A 25,378-nucleotide genomic window follows, 5' to 3' on the forward strand; every position below is an offset into this window, starting at 1 on the left:
AAAACTCTTACATAAATTACCAGCAATAATGAAACTTTAAAATACTCCTGCATTTCGATTTTTAATTAAAAAAATATATATATCCACACAAAAACACATATATGCATATGTATGTATTTTCCACTAGAAGACTCCAGCTAGGTACCTATGGTTTATCTGTATTAATCTATCACACTATGATACTATAACCCAATGGCCAGGCCCTGGACAATAGCAGATGCTTTAAGAGAAAGAATTGAGCCCTTTCAGCCAATTATACAATTACACAATATGACCATGTTTACATTATCAAAGGGAGGCAGACCAAATTACCTAGCTACTTCAAATTAATAACCCCATTTACCTCAATTATCTGGCAGGCAGGGTCTAAATAATCTGAGCAATTACTTCAACTCATTCAGACAGTATAGATTTGGCTGCGCATCCAGAAGTAATTTTTCCTTCCAGAACACTTCTACCATCAGCAAATATCAAAATGCACAACAGCAAACTCACATCAGCTTTGTCTACAAGCAGTGTAAGCAAATTTTCTCCATTATCTGGCAGATTAAAATTTATTATATTCTTAATCATCCAGTTTTGAAGTTTTGTGTGTTTTTTTCCCCTCCTGAGAAAAACTCATAGGGCCATAGGATTTTTGAGCTACAAAGTACTGAATAGGGCCCCAAATTTGAAAGCTAGCTACCATCAGTAGCCCAAGTAGGAATCCTGCCTATTGACTCAGCACCAGTAAGAGAGAGTAGCCCAAAACCCAAAACCCTGGGTTCAAATCCTAGCTCTACCACTTACCCACTGCAAGACCTCAGCAGTTAAGGAGCTCAGGAAGTTCCTTAACTTCTCTGACCCTCACAGACCTCATTTGTACATGGTGGTGATACTGGAACTTCACTTACAGAGTCAACACACAAATTAAATGATATAATCCATATGGTGCACTTAGCACGGTTCTTGGCACACAGCTACTGTGTTTAAGCACTTACTTTTACTACACAGACTCTTAATCTTCAATGGTTTCCCTCAAAAGAACATGCCCTTGTCCCCCACCCAGAACCTGTGAATATCACTATCTATGGCAAATGATGTGGTTAAATGAAGGATCTTGGCAAGAGGAAAGTATCTTTAATTATCTAGGTGGACCCTAAATGCAATCACACGTAACCTTGTAACAGGCAGGTGGGGTTTAGAGGTGACACAGAAGGGGCCACAGACACACGTAGCAGAAGGCAACGTGCAGAGCAAACACAGATGCAGCTACAGGCCAAGGAATCCTGCAGTACCAAGAGCTGGAAGAAACAAAGAATGACTTTGCCTTTGCCTCCTAGAGCCTCCAGATGGTGTGTAGTCTTGTGACACCTTGACTTCCAACTTCTGGTCTCCAGAACTGTGATAGACATTTCTGTTGCTGCATGTAGTTTTGTTTTGTTTTGTTTTTGAGACAGGGTCTCACTATGTAGTTCAAATTGGCCTTAAACTCACTATGTAGCCCAAGCTGGCCTCGAATTCTCAGTGATCTTCCTGCCTCAGCCTCCTAAGTGCTGGGGTTACAGCTGTGCACCACCATGCCCAGCTTTCTGTTGCTTTAAACCACATTTGTGGTGATTTGTTACAGCAGCAGGGGGAAACTAATACAGCTTAATGGATACAGCTCTCATCAGACCACTAATTGGTGTTTCCATGGTGTTAATAATGACAATGATAAGGCACAAAGGGAGAGTGCCTGGAAATGGAAATCATTTTGTCAAGCCAAGCTTGACAAAAGTAAAAAAGCAGGCAAATGCAAGTGCCAATGAGGTTTGAAAGAGAGGATTCAGGGAATTTAATAAATTAAGCATGCAGCTGGAGGCTCACACTTAAATGGATCTTAACAACCAGCTACAGAAACACACAATACCAATGTACTGGTGTTTCCAAATAACATTTTTATCCATTCAACACTCTATGCTTTTTATTTGCCTTCAGTATGCTTGGAATTTCTACAACTTCTTAACTCTATGGGTTGATACTTCTTATAAATTTGGGGAAATGCTTAGTCATTATCTCTTCAAATACTGCTTCAAATCTCTTCCCTCTCTTCTCCTGATAATCCAATTATACATATCTTACTAGATTATTCACTGTGTCCCACTGCCTCCTAGGTTTTCCCCTGGATATTCTATTTCTCCCCTCTGCACTCCAGTTTGAATGGTCTCCATTAACCCTTCTCCTCTCCTACTATACATAGGCTTCTGTTAAACCCCTACTACGCCATTCATAATTTCAGATGTTTCCTCCTAACAGAATGCCTCTGTAGTTATTCTCTATGCATCCCAATTCTCTGTTGAAATTTTCTATATTTTTATCTATTTTTATTTTTTTTAAGCATATCAATCATAGTTTGTTAATGATGTTTTGCATGGGACCAGGAAAATGAACCTAGGATCTAAGCGTCCTGCCACTGTGCTACATCCCTGGCCCCTTTTATTTTTTATTTTGTGACAAGGTTTTGCTAACTCACCCAGGCTGGCCTCACACTTGCAAACCTCCTGCCTCAGTCTCCTGGGGAGCTGAGATCACAGGCGTGTCTACCAAATCCAGCTCATCATAGTTATTTAAAAGTCCTTTTATTGTCAAATCCAACTGTGTCAATTCCAGATCATCTGTGAATCTGTTTTTCTTTTATTTTGGGGGTCATGCTGGCAGGCCTAAGAATTTCAGATTAACTATTATACATCATGCATTAAAAAACTAAAGAGATTTCTGATGAAGAGATGGCTCTCCCTTTCTTCCTTCAGACAGGCAGAGTAGGGTTTGAGGGTCACGGCTGATCACCTAAGCCAATCGTGGACTGGTACGACACTCAGACTCCAGGTTCACCCCTTTTGCTAGGACTTTGGCCCTTCAGGATTATCAACAACCCATGAGCTCCCCATTCTCCCACCCCTCCCAACCTCCCAAGCAGATTCGGAGCTTTAATCCTTATCATCTCAGCAACGTAAGACTCAACAGTCCTGCTTTTCACAGGCTTTCTACTTGGATTTTGAACTCCATGTCCCATGCAGCTTCAGAATTTGGCAACTGTCTGAAGGAGAAAACCAACTGTATATCTGGGGCTCCAAAGACTCCACTTTCGTCTCACTGGTCCGTCTCATGAAACCACCAAAAGCTCTACTGATTTATTTTTCTTAGAGTAGTGAAGCAAGAATCCAGTGTCTTGCCAGCACTCAAAATCAAAGCCCCCCAGAATAACGTTGCCACAGATCATCTGCTTACCTTGCCAGAGTCCCCTCCTTCCTGAATCTCAGCACCCCCAATCCCTTACTGTTGCAATGTTGCTGAAATGCCTCTAACAAGCCCCTAAAATTTTTTATATGGCCTTCCTTGTTCTTTTTGAGATCACTAATTTGCCTCAAACTACCCAGTCTAACTAAAAGTAGAAATTCCTTTTCTAATATTTTTCAAAGCAGTTTCATTACAGTATTTTCCTTTTAAAAACTAAATAAAGAATAAGAAACATTATTTTTTACCTTGATCATTTAGACCAGAGGTGGACAAATTATTGTGAGCCAGCCACATCCAGCCCACTGCCTTTTTTTGTAAATAAAGTTTTATTGGAACACAGCCATGTCCACTCATTTCCATAATGTGTATGGCTGCTCTGGCACTACAAAAGATTTTGAACAGTTGAATAGTTGTAACAGAGACCACAGAGTCCACAAAGTCCCAATTTTTTCTCTTCTTTTTCTTCGTGGAATAAAGCTGTCCATCTGCTCTGTCTGCAATGGAGAAAACAGGCTGAGAAAGACCCAATGCCTTGCAAGGTAACTTTGGGGTGAAAACTGCATCCATAGCCCCCCAGTTCTTATTCTGGCCGCCTCTCTACTCTTTTAGTTTTCTTATCACAATGATTTACTATAACCATTTTTAAAGATTAGTACAACAAGGAGAGGCAGCCTGAAGGAGACAGTCGCAAGAAGAAAAAGGGAGATGTCCCAGAGAACACAACTCTTTGGAATATTTGGGGAATTCGGACAGTCACCCTGGAAATATGCTAAAACAAATAACAGAAGGCAACTATTCAAGGATGCCATTTAGAGGTAAGAATATCTTAATATTTCATAGGGGTTTTTGTTGTTGGTGTTCAGAAAATGAACATGTAAGGCAGAACAATGAAAAGAATCCTGAAGAATGTGTTCAATTTTTACCCATTTGATTGCTGAAAGCTTTCATCACGGCAATTCTCTGAGCTGAGGGGAAACATTCCCACCCGAGGATGGCAGCTCTGAGACGGACACACAGACACACACGCACACTCACATGCACACGCACACACGCACACTCACATGCACACGCACAAACATGCCATGCCTGATTAAATGAAACAATTTTTAAAAATCTGATACAGCTCCAAACTTAACAATGACTTAAAAGAGAGGCTGGTTTTTTTTAATCTTCCTCCCCCCACCCCTGTTTCTGCTTAATACAAGTACATGGCAATTTGCTTCTTTTTAATAAAACTGTACAATCTGATGAGTGGTACAATTTAGCACCCCATGTCAATTATGGGTGCTGAAATTTTCAGAATTATAACCTCGCCAAAATTATCACACACACACACAGACCTACTGGAAGCAGCCAGCTTTTCTCTTTCCACTTCATCCTATCCAGAAGGCTTAGCAGGACGTGTCTGTGTCCTGCCAACTGTGGAGCCCCATCTTCCCAGGGATGGCTTGGGAGGGCAAAGCAACACATAAGAGAAAGACTAATAAAATACAGAAATCACCTCCTTATAAAAAGAATAACTCCTATAGAACAGGGAAGGAAGGAAGGACTCTCAAGGTCTCTCTCATGAGATTCCATAGTTGTTTCTCCCAGAGTTAACTTTTACAAAGACAGAAAGCACAAAAGCAAAACTTAGCTCACATTTCTTTGAATGAGCTATTAAATGCCCATCCCTCCGTATCATTCCCATGCTCTGAATTCTTCGATAGCTCCCCAGTGCCCAATTTTGGAGTCCACACCCCTAAATGCAGCGTACACTGGGCTCCATGATCCTGTGTCTCTCATTACTTTCCTTTATCAGCCAGTGTCTGCTTGAACGATCTATTCTTCCAATGAAGAACACTTTTTAAATGCATCATCTGTGATTCCCAACTTGCAAAAGAATAGTTACACCTGAGGACTGCATTCCTACTTCGGAATTTTACATTTGAAAAAGTTATAGCATTTTACTGTAAAGATGTAATAAACGCTCTATAGACATTTACTTACAATGGTAAAAATATTGCAAGTATTAGTAAAATTATAAAGCCCTAGGACCCCTCCGATGTCATCAAGTCCCCAACCAGAGGTTCATGACACCCATACAAGAACGCATAGGAGCCCGTGTTCTCTCTGACAAACACCACCAAGAAGGCAGTGTCAGGGAACCAGCCATTCCCTCCCCTCCCCCTATGACCCACTCCTGATTTTCAAAGAAAACACCCTCAGAAACCAACCCACTTGATAGGCAGGAGTTTCTTTCAACCTGCTTCCAGAGAATTTCAAAAGCATACTGTCTTAGTTACTTTTTTTTTTATTGCTGTAACAAAGTACCCAACACCCAAAGTTAAAGAAGGAAAGGTTTATTTTGGCTGACAGTTTGTAGAAGCTTCAGTCCCTAGTCAGCTGGTTCCAAGGCAGGGCAGCACATGGTAGAGGGGCATCACAGAGGAGAAAGAGCTCATGGCAAAGCAGAGCAGGCAGAAGGCAGCAAGTAGCAAGCAATGACAGCAGTAGAAGCAGCAGCCTGCCTCTCCCTTTTATTCCTCCCAGCCAACCCACCTTTTGGGTGGTGCCACACCTTAATCCCAGCATCCCACACCCTAAATCCAGACACCTCCAGAAATCCCCATCTATCACAGCATGAGGTTCTGAGAGGATATCTGGATACAGCAAAACACATACCTCCAAAAAAGAATGAAACCTTAGGGGCCAGGGATATAGCTCAGCGGCACAGTGTCTGCCGGGCAAGTGCAAGGTCCTAAATTCCATTCCCAGTACCAAAAAGAATGAAAGCTTCAAAAAGCAAGGATTGTACTGATGTAGGTGTACACACACATACACACGCAGACCCATAGATACACAAAGAGACAGACACATACCAACACATACAAAGAGACACACACACTTAAACATGGACACCACAAGACACAGTACCATGAAACAACAAAATTGTCTCTGAGCCCAAAACACTAATGTAATTGAGGAATTAAAACGAAAGAAAACCATGAAATCTAACATTTTAAAATATAATCTTTGAAAGAGCATCTTAAATATTAAACATTGGGGGCGGGGTATATAGCTCAGCAGCACAAGCGCCTGCCTGGCAAGCGCAAGGTCGTGAGTTCAATTCCCAGTACCAAAAAAAAAACAAAACAAAAAAACTAAACAATGGTTATGAAAGGAAGGAGTTAAAATCCTCAATATGTAAAAAGCTTTAAAAACCAGTCAGCAAAACCCACACATCCTCACAGAAAATAAGTAAGACACCCCCACCAAAAAAAAAATCCAGCTATTTTTTAAAAACATAAGTAATTAGTCATCAGATCTAAAAAGAGTTCAACCTTACAGTCAGCAGAGAAATGCCACCATGGGGAGAAAAGGGATCAGGGAAATGGGCTTTATGGCCTATGAAAGGTGGATTAATCTAGCACACTTGCTTTTGTGCAAGACATCTCAGAAAAGGTCTTGTCGTTGCGTGAGTCCTCCTGGGACATGGCAAGCATTCAACAAATCTTGAATGAGCGAATGAAAGCAGATTTCTGTTAGTCCTAAAACCACAGATATTGTCAACAGGTTTCTTTTTCTGCAAAGTTAAGTTAGCAGCAGCTGCTCCCATTCCTGTGTACCTTTTCTTTAGAAGATGGTATGTGTTTCCCATCCAGCTGATCTAGGGCCATCCTTGTGACTTCCCTTGACCAACAGATGTAGCCAAAAGAAGACTGTGCCCTTTCCAGGCCTAGGTCCAGGCCCTCAGAAGCATGGCAGCTTCCACTTTTACCCTTTGGGACCCAGCTCAGGCCAGACTACTGAATATAAGACACATGAAAAGAGAGACCATCTGGAGGAGCACCAACATGCCCCAGGATCAGCTGTCAGACATGTTCCCAGAACCATCCTGGGTCTTCCATTCCAGCTCTCAGCTGAGACAGCCCCACAAATGGCCTTGGCTGATACCACGTGGAATAGACTCACCCTGCTAAGCCCAAACAAGCCAAGAATCATGGCAAGGGAAGCATGGCTTGAACTTTGGAGCAGTTGACTTAGCAGAGGATAACTGGAACAATATGTACCAAGTTCTTTTAGACAATGAGTGCCTAATACAAGCCAAGACACAGTGATCATGCTACAGGGAAAGGGGGTAGAACACAAAGCGAGGACACAGACACAAAGGCCAGGTGGGGGGGAACAATGATCTCAAGGTCAGTGCTTACTCTGGTGATGCGGAGAGCATGTGAGCTGTGTGCGTGTGTGTGGGCGTGTGTGGTGAAAGAGGGGAGGGTTTTAGAAGAAGAAAGCCATCGCCGCATCACACTCCTGAGGTGACAGCCTGAGCCAGGGAACCAGTGAACTGTAAAATACAGGGATGAACACAAAGATGCTGGAAAGAAGAACCAGGTGGGTATGATGCTGCCGGAAGTGGTGGGAAGGGAGAAAAATAAATTTTACCATCTTTGTCTTTCAGTCTGGGGAAACAAAGAGCAAAAGGTCAGCAACATCTCACATATGCAGAGGCCACGCAGCTCACAAAGCCAGCTGCCTGAGTAGCTGCCCCCCTGCTCGGGCAGCATCAGTGAGAGAACACGTCAGAGTAAAATCCATGCTCCTTACAGGCCCCACACACGGTGGCCCCTGCTACCTCTGACCGTGTGGCCATCGTTCTCTCCTTCCTCTCTCTGTCCAGATACTTGATTCGTTCCTGATCCTCACTATGGGAAACACACTCCCACCCCAGGGTGAGCGCTCTGTAGGGGAAGGAAAGGACCTGAACCTCAGAAGAGGCTCACAGTTCAAGGTGCAGCACAGAAAGCAGCCTCAGATGGGTTCCCCAAAGAGATGTGGGCAACAGTGTCGCGGATGGCACCTAGACGTTCAGAGCCAACTGTGCCGGACAAACATGGAAAGCCTTAAGCAGAGAAGAGTGAATGGAAACAAATTTGGATGGAGGAAAGAAAGAAAGGGACGGAGGAGAGCTGCTCACAGTCAGGGACTCTGGCAGACAGCAGGGAGGGGACCCGAGGAGGAGGAGGAGGCGGTAAGAGCCTGTGTCCCTCACTCCCACTGTGTAACCTTTTGGCGACACCCATGTGCCGAGTACACTTAGGGGAAAGAGGCAGGGAGAAGCAGACTGGCTCTTACGCCTAACCCCAAATTAATTCCTCAGCAAACCTTTCCCATTTATTACCGTCATCTTTTCTTCATAAATCAAGTCTGCCAGACACCAAGACTGGAGCATTCAGGAAGTGCTGACTCAAAACACAAACATCAATACAGAGACTGCCGCCCCAGGATGGTAACGGGGTGAGATGTATTTATATTCTACAGTTGGCGGTGCCACAGCACACTTTTCACTTTCTAGAAATTCTGTCAGCTTAATTTATGTGCCTCATACCTCATTCCCTTTCAGGCGACAGGATTTTTATCTTTTTCATTTGGAAACTTATCTTTAGGATTTTTCCAAATCCTCGCCGTCATAAATTTTTGATATACTGGGTTCTGTCTCGAGTTTTTTGCAGATAAGCAGACCTCCCTTACAGGTTATCTGCCTATACCCCAGGACTATTGGATGTGCCCTCACCTCATGATCAGGCATCAGATCCTAACAGCGCTGACAGTGAGAGGGGCACGTTGTGACACCTGGGGCCATTTTCGGTTGCAAGCCACTGAAACAGTTTAAGATGTTTTTTCATATCTTTACTGTCTTTAGATCATATACTTGCGTAAGTCAACCCAAGCAGGGCAATGAGGTAGGGGAAAAAGTATTTCCTCCTATAACCCACTGAGTTTAAAGTAAAAAAAAAAAACTTTACTCAGAAAAAGGATAAAGCTAAAATCAGACCTTAAATTAAAAATGGTAAGGAAATTGTGACTAGCTGAAGCCAATTCAAGCTGAGCCAATTATCACCAATCATAAAAAATGACTTATAAGAGGCCCCGATGGCCCAGTACAATGGAGCAATTAAATCTTTATAACTGTGACAAAAAAAAAAAGCCACATAATTAGATGAAGCCAGAAAAGGGCAGTACACTTCCCTTTCCTGTGGCTGACCCTTAAGGGCAGGCAAACGGCCACATCTACCGTGCCAAAAGGCCGCTCTCCCCCTGCCCCATCACTCAGCCTGTCTGAATCACATCCAGCACCAGACCACTGAGGCTGGGTTTCCTTTGGCAAAAACCACTAATAATCCCTGAGTTCCCTGTCTACCTCAAGTCCCAGTGAGCGCAAAAAAGACAGGATCTCTACCCTGCAAGTACCCTCCTGGTTACATGTCAAGCAGAGCTGTCTAATGAGGGAGTGAGGGCACAGCTCCTGGATCAAGATAGGCACTGAGGTTCACATCCTGGCTGTGCTCTATTCCCTAGCAGTTTTCTCATCTGTAAGGTGGGTGTAATCATAGCAGGTACTTCATCAAATGTTATCAGGATGAAACAAGTTAATAGATGTGAACATTGTGAACAGTTATTGTTGTTATTAAGTGTCATCACCAGCCAGTTGTGAGGCTGTCACACTTATCCAGGCAAGACAACAGGAATAGAGAAAACAAGCCAGTACCAAGAGGCACTGCAAAGGTAGGTGCACGGCATTCAGCTAAAGCTTGGTGCAGGAGGAAGGAGCTGGAGATGTGGAACAAATCTCCAAGATGCCATACCAAGGAATGTGGGAGGATGGGCTCCATGGAAGGAAGGGAGGGTGAAGGAAGACCAGGAGCTTGGGACAGATGTCCAAGAGTGAAGTCCCTCAAAGTTTCTGGGAAGATGACCATGGCCCCTGCCTGTGCTTGCTCACCTTAAACATGAAGCTGCTTTTTTCTTCTTCACACATCAACATGGACCAGATATAGAGCCAATGCCACCCTCATAGCAACATAGGACAAGTAATCACAGCAAACACGGTCCAAGAACACTCTTTGTTGACATAGAGACAAAGAACAAACAGAGATTTCTGCTGCCACCCAAGAGACACAGTTTGCAGTTGGAATCCAACTTCTCATTTGGCAAAACAAACAAAATCAATACCCATCAGAGGAATGTAACTGAATCCATAACTTCCACAATGTAACAATCACAACATCCAGGATATAATCCCAAAAAAGTGCCCTATACTCAAGAAAAATGACAATTCAAGAAGATCTGTTACCTAAATGTTAATATTCACAAAGATTTTATCCCAAGTATTAGAACTACTCAATACTTATCCAATTTATGAGTTGTTTAAAGCTAAAATATGGTCAGGCAAGCAAAAAAATGCTTAGCAAAGTTTCACAGTTTCACTGTACTCACAGAAAAAGATATATATATAGCTGCTGCCCAATCCCATCTTCACATCTGTTCTCAGATATGGCACAATGAAGCAAATCATCTTAATATGCACCACTTTTCTTCTAGGAAGAAGTTATACTCTAGGACCAAACTTCTAACCAAAACCCAGTTTTTAAACAAAGCCAGTACTATGTTATTGTAAATCAAAGCTTATCATGCCTATGTACCACCATAAATCATTCTACAGTAAAAAGTAAAAATGAGCCATATGACATAGTCTATTTTATGCAGCAGGAAGGGAGAGTATGCCCGATGGTCACCATGATAGGTTTCAAAGTCAGTCCAACCTCACCACCTAAAAGTTGTCTTCCTAGATGACTTATTTGGCCTCTATGCACCTCAGATTTCTAGTGGAAAAAATTAACAGCACCTGCTTCTCCAGATTCTTGTGATTACTTACATAGAGGCCTAAGTAGCAACCTGGTACATACTCAGGGCTCAAACAGCAGCCACTGAAAAAGGAGGTGAGGAAGGAGGAGAGGCCACTTGCCCAGCTAGCCACTCACAAAATCGGGAGTAGAATCTGAATCCATTCTTCCACTTTAAATCACTTCTTGGATTTAAACAGGCAGTTTTTTAAGTGGGAACAACTGCACTGTAAATTGCTTTTTATTCTTGGTTCTTTAAGTATTATAGAATATGTGACAAATTACAATTCTGGCATGGCATACATTTGGTCAAAAATTACATATAAAACTTATGATATTTTAAACTTTTATTCTTTGAGTTTGAAAGGTCTTAAGATGTGGTTTGGAAGGATATCCTCCTTTATAAAACATGTTCCTAGAAAACTTACACAAGTGTTTCTTTTCCCGTCACTTTCACTAGCACCTACGTAGGACCTGAGAATTCACTTGCACATACACATCATGGCACCTTCAGATCAGAGTATATCTTGTTACAGACTTTGTTAGGGCCAATGTGATCAGTGCAAGTAGCTTCTGAACTTCTGGTTCTTGTACTTACTATTTTTCTCTTCTGTCTCATTCTGCTAACAGCTAATGCAGCATTATGTAAAGTTAAGCAAAAATTAAAATTAAAAACTCCCTGAGGAATTCAGAAGGGAAAGTCACATAGTGAGGAGTATTCTAGTTGTTTATAAAATCTGGGACTTTGCCTTTAAAAAAAAACAGGTGCTAGGACAGGAAGTCACTGACGGGAGACGTGTCCTTCTCCACATAGCCTTTCCTCCTGTGACCAAGTGATGGGCTTGGAAATGAAATAGATATTAATTAAGCACTGAATATAAGGAAGCAACAGAAATCATCTAAATAAGCAGATACAAATCAGAGCCAGGAATCTTTGCCCCAGTCCTTGCTTTTGTGAGAAGAAGAAATAAGAACCAAATTTTCAGAACAAGACACCATTTAAACAACTGAGGCCAGGAAGAGGACAGAACTTGGAGAGCCCGCAGGGTCACAGGACCTTCTGACAGCTGTCTGGCAGGAGGAATCGACCACAAGGCACTGATAAGAACTTAGCTAGAACATTCTGGAATGACAAAGAACAATCGGCCTGACTAAGGTGTGGAACCTCAGCAAAGCCAGAACAGTTCTCACTTATGTTTCCAACTCCAGGTAAACATGATTTCCTGTTTGAAGTAGAGATGGGCTTTGTCTTGGCACATGATGATATTCACAGACCTACATTCTGGTCTCCCAATTACACAGGAATGATGACTGCTGAGCCTGAACTTATCAAATGATCAAAAGCTGGGGAAAGTGGCCAGCACAGAGCCATGATGAGACCAGGAGGCACCAAGAGCTCTGGATTCTTCCAGCAGCTAGTGCGAGTTTGACTGGTCATGGCAAATTCTTTCTCCATGGATGGCCACAGTTTCCTCATCTGAACAGGTCTGGCCTTGGCTACCGTGACCTCAGAGGGTCTCCTCTCTTCCAAAGGTTACTGGAAATCACTGTTGTCATAAATTTCCTCATCAATAACACCCATTTCCTATTTAGATTTTCTGAGGAAATAACTTTGCACAACCGTCACAACCAACACACACACACATGCAAATAATAATCTCAGATTTCAATCTCTTATTTATTCTTTTAGCGCAATTCAACACTGTTGGACACAGTATACTACCTCCACCCAACAACTAGGCAAGATGCCATGATATCGTCACTGGGAATGCTGTTCAGCACTAAATTTCAGAACTGCTCACCTTACTTCATCTACTGACAAATGCAGTAAGACTCAAAGTTTATTACTGCGTGATTAAATAATCTAAGACCCATAAAACATTCTGTATTCTTGCAAGTGCTCTGTTAGTATAAAATCCTATTACTTTCCCCCTGTACTGCAGGCTCCTGCCTCACAGAGGCTTCCTTTGAAGTCTCCCCACTTTTCTCCATCCTGCCCTGTCCTCCTAGCCAACATCTCCGGGCTGCCCTTGCTTGGCAACATTGACTTCTCTGACCAATGCCTGTAGCCTGAGCAATGTGGGTGGTATCCATTCTATGGTGCTGTCAGATGCTAGTATGATGCCACCTGTCAATATCCTAAAGGTGGATGGGAACCTGCAGAGAGGGAGATTAGTACAAACACCCTCATTTTGCAGACAAGAGAACGAAAGTGCAAAGGATCATTTGAATCATTCCTGTCTTGGGCAGGAAATTCCATACACGCATTTAACTCTTCTTTATATTTGGGATAATAAAAATAGCTACCACTTACTCATAAACCTGTGGGTCTAGCCAATGCCTTTTATGATAAAGAACTTTATTTTAACATCAAGAATTACAGATAAGAAACTGAGACACAGAGGGGCCAAGTAGTTCATCTGAGGCCACAGAGCAGATGAGGGACATGTCTCCCACCAGGTCTGCAGGGCTCAGGCCTGATCTGTGCTGTGTCAAAGCTCACACTTTTAATCACTCCACGAACTCTACCTTCTGACGTGCAGGGTGATGGGCTGATAAATACGTACTGATCAATTAGTTAATGCTGCTGCTATTCACCCTCCTCCCTCAAGATAATCCCAGGCTGATCCTGGACCCATGAGAAAGATGCCCACATGCCCTAGGAAGCCAGCCAACCCTCTGGTGATGAGTGGTGTGGGGACAAAGGGCTGGAGATGCTGGGTGTCTGATGGCCACTCTAAAGCAGTCAAGGAGAGGTAAAGAAGAAAACTAGGCTCCCATCTAATGCAATTTTTAAATCACTGATCTACCACACAACACATCAAAATCAAGAGTGCCTGATCACCATGGTTTGCAAAATTCTGTACTTGTTTACCAAAGCACCACTTATCTACCCAACATTCCCTATGCACCCAACATTCCTCATGAAGCCAGACAACATCCAAACAAATGGTAGTGCATTCTTTTAAGAAAGGAACATAAACTGAATCAATTCCATTTTTTTTTCCTATAGCTACAATATATAGGCCTAGCAATGGAGCAGTAGGAGCAAGAGAAATGGCACCTTTCCTCATAAGCATAGCATACTTAGAATTTTGTTTCTTGGCCCCATAGATTTTCGGTCTGCTGGAAAATGCGTCCCCCAGGAGACACAGCTGTGATTTTAGGGTGCTAAGTGCTCCTTGGCCACTGTGGATTACAAATGCTATAGAAATAAAAGACAGCTGGGCAGGGTGGCACATGCCTGTAATCCCAGCACACAGGAGGCTGAGGCAGGAGGTTCGTTTTGAGTTCGAGGCCAGTTCCGAGCCCTGCAGACCTGGTGGGAGACATGTCCCTCATCTGCTCTGGGCTACAAAGTGAGTTCAAGACTAGTCGGAACTGCATAGCGAGACCCTGTCTCAAAAAGACAAAAAAAAAAAAAGTAGAAATAAAAGGCAAAGAAGGTGACTGCCCTACTGGCTGAGCTGAGTGACCCTAATTTCCAAGGGGAAACTGGACTCCTGCCATACGATGCAGGTGGGAGGTGTTAAGAAACAGTATGCCTGGACCCAACAGACCCAAAGTGTCTTTCGTTCCTTCTATCCCTAAGAGTCAACATCAGCAGAAAACTGAACTACGGAGACACAGCGACAAAGTGAGACAGAGAGAACCACTGAAGACTTAGCTTCCTCCATCATTCTACCAGGCAGAAAATACCACAGCTACAAGCAGGACTGGCAGAGAGTGAAAGGCAGGTCCCAGCACTTGTGGTCTCCATATCTGCACAAGGCTAATTCCATCAACTGGACTAAACAGGAAGGCAATTCCTGCCCCTACCCAGAGACAAACACCATGCCAAGGGGAACTTTACATTTGTTGGTGACTGAGAATGTCTGAAGCCCAGTTGCAGCGTGGCAGGCAGAACACAAGACGGCTTTGTTGTTTTGTCGTGGTACCAGTGTCAGAAGGAGGAGCAGAGGCTGCAAATCTGAAAGGCTGGGTGTGTGGCTAGTTAGTTGTTTGCTGTCTTCAGCTCCAAATCCATCCTTCTAGGTGCTGATTTGTGCGGTGGGGGCCAGGCTGTGCAAACTGCACACTTCCTTTGCCAGCTGAATCCCGAGTAGGCTCCTCCAGCCGGGGAAATGTAAGACGGCAGGGAAGGGGAGAAGGGGCTGCTTTGTTGTAGCACTGCGTCCTGGAAGCCCAGGTGATGCCAACCTCCCCATCCACTGACACTCTCAGAACAACCTCGCCTAACTCACGGCTAATCCTGAGGGCACAGCAGTTAACGAGCCAGAAATAGCCTCTATCTTCAAAGTACTTAAAACCCAGCACAGAAAAGAGGCACTGAATAAATAAAGAACTGTGGTCACTACCATGACACACACAGATTCTCAAGACAGCCATTTGCGGAAGGTCTGCTCCAAAGCCCCACTGTCCATAAGATGGTTACATGCAGGCATTTCTGGCTAGGGACATAAATACATAAAAGTAATGGTAGCAAAAACATTCAGAGGGCCAACTTTGTGTCATCTGAAGTCGATTCACCTTTAAAGAAGGTTGGTGTGCATATGCAAGATATTTTAAATCATCCTGCATTATAGAATTTTAATATTACCCTTTTATTCACTTAGTCACTCAAAAAATGCTCTCAGCATTGAGGTGCCGAGGACTCCGTCATGAAGAAGGCAAAGCCATGCCTTCATGGAGCTTACATTACAGACAGGGGATACCATGATTAGCAGCTAAATAATACAACAGTAAGAACGCAGATGATGCCAAGTTCCATGAAAAAAATAAACCGAAAAGTGGAGGGTGAGTAGGTCCAGAGGGTGCGCTGTTTTGTGCAGAGTGGGAGGAGGAAGTTGTTTTGCATAGAGACTCTGAGGATGGGAAGGAATGAGTCCTGAGAAAGATCTGGAACAAAGGCTTCCAAGCAGAGAGAAAAAGCTACAAAGAATGGCTTTCACCCCAGATAGCTCACTTGAGATGTTAGTAAGAATTGCCTCCTCAGTATTCTATAGCCATGATGAGGAGGAGGCCAAGGAGAGAAAACAAAGAGACCGAGAAAAAGCAGCTGCTTTTGCTGCACCACTAAGAGAAACAGATCCCAGGTCTGATTCCCGGGGCTCCAAGAAGAACTCGACAACTGCATTCATCTGCTACCACTGTTAAAAGCCAGGCCACCTCAAGAGGAACTGCCCTAAGAGGCCCCATGGACCATGCCCTGGATGCAAAGGAGACCACTGGAGATCGGTCTGCCCTCTGAGGTGGAGGCCCCAGAGATCAGACCCATGCTACCAGTTAGTCCAACAGGAATGAGAGGGCTTGGGGCATGGTCTGCCTTCTCCCTCTGGCCAGACCATCATCTCCATCGAGGAGTCCTGGGTAATCATGACTATGGAGGAACAAGAAAACAGCCTGTTGCTAGACACAGGTGCAAGTCTCTCAGTCCTTCTTTTCAATCCTGGCCTTCCTTCCAGCCATCATACCTCAGTGAAAGGAGTCACTGGTGAGGAGGTAATATGCTATTTTTGACAACCCTTAGGCTGTAACTCCTTAATAGGTCCCTCTTGCATATCTCTGTCTTCCTGAGAAACCACTCTGAAGATACCACCACGTATTACAGCAGCCATTGATATTTTCCTACTAATCTATCCATAACTGTGTAAAGTTTGTAACGTTCCTATCCTATTTCATAAATGGATGTATGTTTATCATTATGTGTTTCCTACAACAACCATTGAGAGTAGTTAATGATTTTTCAATAGGTCACTCATGTATAGCTCTATTTATTTTCTTTAGAAGCCACTTTGAAGATACCAAAGTATAGTACAACAACTCTTGATAATCTCCTACCTCTTTTGTCTGTAACTCACTATTATTTGTTTATTTGTTTTCCTGAGAAACTATTTTGTAGACAATAATATGTAAAATGATAACCATTGATAATTTCCTACCATTTTGTCTGTAATTTGCTAAGTCCCCCCTATTATTATGTTATCCTTCTTTTATTCTTTAAAATAAAAATAAAATTAAAAAAAAAAAAGGCTTCCAAGCAGAGGACACCACTACAAAGAAACACCCTTGGTCACATGACACAAGCAGTACTTGGAGCAATGCTACAGTCAAAGGAGACTCCATCATGGGGCTGAGAAGGGGCTTTGCTTGTTTGCAGCAGTCCTCCCAGTCAGTCATGGCTCCATGGCTGAGCTCCTGTTCCCACTCTGTACACGGTTATTTTTCTTTACTTTCAATTTGCATCGCAAGCTGGAGAGAAATGAATTACATCCCCCTGGGTTTCTCTGTTCTGTACAATTAAGAAAAGCTATTTCTTAGTCACAAGGCAGATGACGACACCAAGATTTCCCATTTTCTCTCCACAGGGAGGCTGTCATCACTCAATATTAATTGATCCCACTTTTCATCCATAAAGCAATGGTTGAAACAAATTTTGGTCACAAAAATGGCAACTATTACACTGTTAAGGTAAATTATTAATGGCGTCTCCACTAATGCACACTTGTGTTCACACAGCTTCAGCTGCCTCAATTCATGTGGTATTCCTTTAATGGGGAAAAATGAGTAAATTATTACATTCCTTCCAATCCCGGATAAATCACGGGTGCCCATCTCATTTAAGGTTTGCCAGGGACTTTCCACCATTTCATTGCAAGTAGGAACACACAGAATGGGTGTAATATGTCTGAGTTCTCAGCAGGACAGCATGTCAATCGAACGCAATTTTATTTTCCTGCTAGCGAACAGATAAAGTAAAAACAGCATGAAGATACAAGAGGCTCAACAACTGAGGCGAGCGATCTTGTGTTTGCATGCGTCTATTTCCATAGATAAAAAATTAATTTTTTTTTTTTTTTTTTTACACAGAGAAACAGAATTGAAGGAACCTAGTTTTAAAAAGAAAGGAAAGAAACCACCCAGTAAATAGTCCACAATGAACGTAGCACCTGTGGGAAGAGCCAACCTCATTACTACTGACAGTGATCAGATGCAGCAACCAGGGAAGAACAGTCCTCAAGTTCAAGGGAGGGCTATGCTGCCCACCCTTCCGACCACTCTGTCACTTATTTATGTCTGTGCTGAGCCTTGTGGAAGGCTAACCACAGGTCACATGCATTTTGTCAATATATTGAAATGTCACATATCTTCACTTCTACAGATGGAAGCCAGGCTTAGCAACTTTAACCAGGCTGGTGAAATCTGTGGTCCAAGTGAAGTCTTTTCTTAAACATGTAATTTAGTTTTGAGAAGAGATGAGCTGTGTGCTTCACAGGCCTATGGCATGAAATTACAGATGCAACGGATATGTCTCCATGGCATCAAGGAAATGGTGAGGATGGAAAAATGAACACAGTGATCATTTGCTTCCAGACCACCAGAAAATCGCTGTGGAGATTTCGTTAATGGCCTTTAAGGACCAGTGCATCTATCTTCCAGGGGCTGTGTGTTGGCTGCTAAGGTCTCACTCCTCCTTCCTCTGGCAAATGACCACCAGCCAAATGGAAAGCACCTGATCGTGGAGTTAAGAGGCTTGATAGAGACAAAACACTACTAATGTCACCTCTCCTTTATATTCACTGTGACAGACACTGTGGACTGTGTCAATTAAAACCTATTTCTACCCCTTCTACCTAATCTTCCTGGAATATACAGACTGGAAACCAAAAACTGTATTTCCTGTTTACACATGAGGAAACTGAGGCACAGAAAGGTTGAGTGACCTTCCCAAGAATCACCCAATTAATAAATGGCAGAGCTAGGGGCTGGGGATTTAGCTCAGCGGCACAGCGCCTGCCTGGCAAGCGCGAGTTGTGAATTCGATTCCCGGTACTGGAAAAAACAAAAAAAAAGCAAAAAAAAAATAAATGGCAGAGCTAGAATTGGAAGTCATGCAGTCTGGCTCAAGAGTATGTGTTTCTAACAACTCCATGGGATGCTTCTCAGAGAAGAGCAATACTTTTAACATAAGCTGCCTGTATTAATATAGTGATGTACACCAAATTACATTCACTATCTCAGTTTCTGTGAATCAGGAATTTAGGTACAGCTTAACCAGTACCTCTGACTCAAGATCTCTTGTGAGGTTACCTCAGAGGATCCACCTGGGCTGACGTCCTCTCAAGGCTTCCCTGGGGGATGATCCACTTCCAAGCTCGTGCACACGGCTGTTGGTGGGACTCAGTTCCAGGGACACTGGACTGAGGGCCCCTTTTCCTCACTGGCTGTTAGCAGGAGGCCTCCTCAATGTCTTGTGATGTGGGTCTCCCCAAGACAGTTCACAACATGGCAGTAGGCTTCCCTCAGAGGAGATGAGAAAGACAGAGCAACAGACCAAGATGGAAGCCACAGTCTTTCTGTAACCCAATCTCAGAAATGACAAGCCATCACTTTTCACTAGACGCAAATCACCAGGTCCAGCCCACACTCAAGGGAAAGAGCTCACACAAGGGCACAAACACTAAATGCCGAGAGAAACGGGCCATCTTGGTAGATGCTCACCATAGTCACTCAACTAATAAGCAGAAGAGTATGAAGGCGCTTTTTTTCTCAGTTATCTTGGCTGTCAAATCCTAGCTTGATACAGAGCTCCTCACTGGAGAACAAAATCTTTATAGTTCACTTCACCTTGGTTTCCAACACTTGCTTTAGAAATGTTTTCCTGGATTTTAACTGTTTTGCTCAAATCCTTGTATACGAAGTCCACAGTAAGAAGCCACTGCGTAGAAATGGGAATAAGTTTTTGTTTTCATTTACAGTTTACATATTGGCCAGAAATGGTAGGAAGAAGAGAAGCAGCTGGACCACCATTTTGCTTATTAAAGCAAGACAATCCAGAAAAGTTCCAATGCCTTCGTCTTCATTCCTTGTGTATCTTTCTGGCATTATCTCAGCCCAGGCTGTTAGAAGCAGCACAGTAACTTTTCTTTCACAAGCTGCATCTCACTGCAACCCAACAGACCATTTCTTACCCAGGAAGCCATAACGGACTGAAGACCCAGGGGCTACATACTCAGGGTACCTTTGATGCCTCTATTAATCTCCCAAAAGCTTCATCTGTCAGCATCAGCAGCCAATCCTCAGGAAGCTAGCGTGATTGAGCTGGTTTGACTGACTAACCTAGAGTTTAGAAAACTACTATTGGGCAGACCCAAAGATTAGGCTTGCTTTAGGATTTCCTGTACCCACCCAGCAGAAGACAGACAAATCTCCAAGCATATGGAGCTCACCAGGTCAAAGATAAACCACAGTAAGCAAGCAGCTGCTTCTCCAAGATAACACAGATCCTACTAGGGATGTGCTCAAGATGGGTTTCAAATATGAGAAAACAAACACTGAACTGGGACATTAATCACAATAGAATTTGATGGGATATTTTAGATTCTGTTTCCTGCACTGAGAGATATGGCGATATTGTTCACCCGAATTCTCAACATAGAGCCTGAGAAAGGGTAGGTCTTCAGTAAATAATGAATAAATTTTGTTGAATGAACTTGCCAAATAAGACTGCTTCTTCCAGTAAGTAAAGTCTTCTCAACAAGCATGCCAGCTCCTTTAGGAACATATACCAATCTTGTATCAAAAGCAACATGCACTCCTCATGGCCCCATACGGTATACATGCTTATGAACTAATTCTTAATTTATATCCATGATGCCAAATTGAAACAATCCCCTTCCTCTTAACAGGAAGAGCCAATGAGGCTCTTCAACTAATATATACTCCTCCTGATGAGCATACGGATGTATCTGAAAAGATTGTTCCTACAACAGAAGGAAAAAAAACCAACTCAGTTGCTGGTAAGTGCAGAAAGTCCTCTTTGCCTACGTAATATTTATTTATCTGGAGATCTGCCCTGCAAAGAACAATGTGTCTGAAACACAGAACTGAGGAAATGACCTTCTAGACTTAACGGTAGTGACATACACCTTGAAGCCAGACTCACCCACATTTTCATACCAGAATTGCTCTTCAAAGTACTTCACAGATAAAATTCAACCAGTTTCCTTTCTTCTGAAGCATCCGTGAAATCTGGCCGAAGTATAACCTGATACTGGACCCCCACTGAACTTGGATAAAACCTCATGGATAGAAATTCTGAAGCAATATCCATAATCATAATTAGCAGGGTGCATAGAACATTAGCTTATTTTCTGTCCTGCTTCAACCAAATTAGATAAAATTACCACTATCACAGGGCTGCTTTTATGAATCCCTGCAGAAAAATAATTTGGCTTTGCTTTGACAGATAACAGGCATCACCAAGGAATTTCATTTTACTGGAGGAAGCCTCAAGTTGCTAAAATTTACAGCACGGGTTTATACTCACACAGAGCCCTGAGCCCATTTTCACACAAAACTGACTGCTGTTTTGTGGTCTGGACATAAGAGTAGCTGGGAAAAGAGCAAGAAGAATTTCTACATTAAGAGAAGAATGCAAAGAATGCCTGGTTTCCCTTAAATCTAATCGTATTACCCCTATTAGTAAGGATGTAACAATAACATTACCGCTAATAGCACGTGGGGTTACAACATCAAAAGCAACCATTCAGAAGACACATATAGCAGCTTTGCTCAGGAAGATTTAGAGCCGTGTCACCCATATTATCTCATTTATCTTACAAAACCCCTGCAAACTGTATGATCATATTTATTTGCTGTGAGACATGTTTTATGGGAACCAATTTCCTTACCACTCTTTACGTATTCTGTTTAAAAACAAGGTCTTTTTTTAGCACACTTCCCAACCAGAGTTTCAACTCACAACTCTTGCCACTGACTGCCTTGCAAGAGACTTCAAAAAGCAAAAACTAACCCTCACCAAGTACAGAAACCAAAAACAAAAATGAAACCCAGATAGGAAATTAACTAAGTTCATGGTACCCAACCACCGCTTTTGCCCAAACTGAAATTAAATAAATATACACACACTCTGTCTCCGTGAAAACTCTGCTGCACAATTTATTAACGAACAGTGAGAGGAAACAGAAGCTGAAAGTGGGTCAGAAGAAACTGTTTAATCTAATAGTCTGCAAATGATATGGGAGGGAACAGATGGTTTTACAGAAGTCACTGCTACCTAGAAGACCAAAGAGCGATTTTCCAGGAAAGAAAAATGTCTCCCTACCCTACTGCAGTACTATTTTTAGCAAAAGAGGAGTCTTTATTCAACACAGGATAAGCTCTGAGCTTGGCATGTTTACAAAACTGGTACTAAGGGCAGCCGTCCACACATGCCCAAGGCCACAATTAGCTCTCTAAATCTGAGCTGGAGGTCAAACCTAACCCTACTTATAACCAGCGATAAACAGAAGTCAACACTATGCCCCAGTGGGTTATTAACCAACATTCATGACCTTGGACATAAGTGGTGCCCAACAGGTGATGGACAGTGTGAAGTCAAGTGGCTTGTAACCCTCTGAGACCCTAGACAGAAAGAAGACACACGGTGCAGGGCCAGGGATATAGCTCAGTGGCATAAGCGCCTGCCTGGCAAGTGCAAGGTCCTGAGTTCGATTCCCGGTACCAAAAAAAAAAAAGACACACAATGCAGCCAGCAGCTCCGCAATGCAAGGGTCACCCTGCAACTGAGCCTCACTGTCCAGCACACAGAGCTAAAATCAGCACCTGTGGAGGTGTAAGGATTAACTGAGCAATAGTAAGACAACACCCAGTCCCTATTTACAGCCCCACCACGTGTGGTTCACCCACAGGGAAGAGAAGGTCTCCCTAGAACAGTGCATAATCAAATGGGAGGCCTTTACTACTGGGGTCTTCCAATGACAAATCAAAGTCTCCCAAATCTCAAAGCCATACTTGAGAGACCTTTGACGCAGTCCACATGGTTTGAGAGCAAAGGATTCAAAGAGCACAAATCTGACTCGAGCCTGTTACACATCTGCTGCAGAGCTGTGGACATGCTGGAGAACCTCACTGAGGCTTGTCTCTTTATTGTAAAATCAGGATCCCTGTGAGGACTAATTTATACTAAGCATGGTGTGCGGCACCTTGGCTCTTCGGTCAACAATATCACCACCATCATCCAAGTCCCTCAGGATGAGTCATCTGCAGGGGTCCCCAGCAAACCCAGGGGACAGTGGAGCAGCACAGCCTTTGTGCCATTAAGATTAAGAGGTGCTACAGAGGGACCCTCTCTCCAGGATGAGCTTATGATTTGGAAGATATAAAATGTCAACAGGCCCAACCCAGAATGCAGGGCCCATTGCTTTATGGCGTAGTATCAAAGTATGCTTTGGGCCTCCACTCCACATACCTTTTCTCCTCCAAGACTTCTAACATTCTGCTTCAAGGTTTGTTTGTGTTTTATCGACAAAAAAATACCATCAACATCGGTGACTTTATGCTCAGTTCTGCTCAAGAGTTGCAAATATTCTAGACAAATCTGTTGTGTTCTAAAGCTGCGGATATGCTGTTTAGAGAGGGCTAGTAAATACCTCATTAAGGGATGGCAAAACAAACACTTCAGGGTTCTTAAACCCCTATCTAAAAGAACCCCATGGTGAAACACTTTAAACCAAGAATCCTCCTACAATGCAAATAACTCCCCATCCCCCCATGATTTCTCTTCATTTCCATCGCTTTCTTTGTGGGGCTTCTATGTGAAGGGGTGGGGGGTCTGCACCTGCAGGCACCTGAACCTAGATGTCAGGCCTAGCAACCCCCGACACATTAGACAAACCCTGGTTCTATACTGTCAACCTCGGGTCATTTCTATAGGGCTGGTCGCACTGGCAGGCAATTGGCAGGGGGAGCGGAGGTGGCGGGGAGACCTAAATAAGTTAAAAACCTGTAGAAAAAGAGGCCGAGAGGGGGCTGGGCATTTAGCTCAGCGGCACAGAGCCTGCCTGGCAAGCGCAATGTCATGAGTTCGATTCCCGGTACCGGAAAAAAAACAAAAAACAAAAAAAAGAGGCTGAGAGGAGGCAGGTCAGACTGACTATACTAGGCTTGCTTTTGAAGTGACCAGCTAGAGTTACCTGTGAGGAGCCACAGAACTGAAAAATAAATAAAAATAAAATCTCATCTCCTTGTGTAGATGAAATGTAGCCAGGCCCTCAACGTCGCCTGTGTGTGCTGGGCACAGCCAGTCCATACTGCTCCTGGCTATGCCCTCCTGCCCTGGAGAAAGATGAAGGGTACAGATACTTACTTATCCCGAACTAAAAAGAGGCCCATGCCTCTCCTGGCTACAAATCTACACACAGGCCAGCGAGAAGCTGTTCCCTAACCCAGTTCTCCTCTGACTTCAGCTGGGCCCTGGCAGCCACTCTGCTCATTCACTTCCACTCAGGCTCTCCTATAGTCGACCCCTTCTTCCCAGTGTGCTCCTGCACTGTGGCAGGCAGAACCCCCGGCCCAGTTTGCTCTAACTTAACATCAGAGGCACCCAGAGGGCTTGTCAAAAGACAGACTGCAGAACCTCTACCCGTGGAGTTTCCAGCCCGGCAGATCTGGAGTAGGGACTAAGATTTTGCCCTGCTAGGTCCACACACGCTGCTGCTGTTAGGGGGACCACCTCAGGAGAGCCACTGGGCCAGACCATGGGAAGCAAAGTCTCCAGCGGTTAGAAACACCCTCCTCACTTGAGTCCCCTGCATCTCAGTTGCTCTGGAACCCAGCTCTCCCCAGTGCACTGCACCTACCCAGGGCACCTTACATGTATGTCCACCCGGAAAGCCAGCCTCCCGAATGGCCCTTTCCATTCTATCTTCACTTTCCTCTCTCAGGAACCAAGAATAGAACCACATGCCTGCCTCTCCGCTCTGCTGCACCCTTCCCCAGTGAGGTGCCAGCTCTCCTCCTCCACCTCAAGGCTATTCTCTGTCCCCCATCTCTGGTCCAGGAGAAGCTTTCTCTCCTCTGGGAAGCCTCTCCTAAGAGCCCAGCCCTTGGGGTGGCTTGTCTACGTGGATGGCGAATTTTCACACTGCCACACCAGGACCTTCCAACCTCTGCCAGGTCGCATGCTCACACACCAGTCTGGGGAAAGACTAGGCTTCTAGGATCCAGAGGCACTGCAGGCTTGAGCGGCTCTAAGGGCTAAAAGGAAATGCAGTCTCCACACACTGCGACCCACCTGAGGGTCACCCATGGAGTGCCCATGCTCATACCAACCACCTGGCCCTTAGCACGTATCATTCACTGGTTCACAACCTCAGTCACATCACCTGGAGTTCCACAAGCTACTGACAGCTGGGTCCCTTCCCCAAGACTAATTGAACGGGTCTGGCACGTAGCCTGGACAGGGGCAAGTTTTAAACAAAGCTTCAGAATCATCGCATCAACTTTTACTATTATTATTATTTTTAGGACTGTAATCATGGCCTATCCTCTCAAACATATTACAAGCCACTTTAAGGAAATAAGCTGTAAGTTCATCATAAATATATAGGTAGATATGTATTACTGACTGTCCACTCAGGTAAAAGAAA

At 43.7% G+C, this 25,378-nt stretch overlaps 1 protein-coding gene and 1 long non-coding RNA gene across 2 annotated transcripts in view; one reads left to right on the forward strand and one right to left on the reverse strand.

The window, feature by feature from the left end:
* The window catches only part of Rftn1 (raftlin, lipid raft linker 1), a gene marked incomplete in the record, with an annotated part of 196,131 nt that overhangs the window by 140,180 nt on the left and 30,573 nt on the right, over nt 1–25,378 (reverse strand).
* Nucleotides 12,074–15,891, forward strand: LOC102028446. The gene is made up of 3 exons (XR_261424.2): nt 12,074–12,134; nt 12,616–12,752; nt 14,518–15,891. It is a non-coding gene; the product is annotated as an uncharacterized LOC102028446 (long non-coding RNA).

Source organism: Chinchilla lanigera, unplaced genomic scaffold (assembly GCF_000276665.1).
Source record: "Chinchilla lanigera isolate Chin_1 unplaced genomic scaffold, ChiLan1.0 scaffold00029, whole genome shotgun sequence".
Taxonomy (NCBI): Eukaryota; Metazoa; Chordata; class Mammalia; order Rodentia; family Chinchillidae; genus Chinchilla; species Chinchilla lanigera.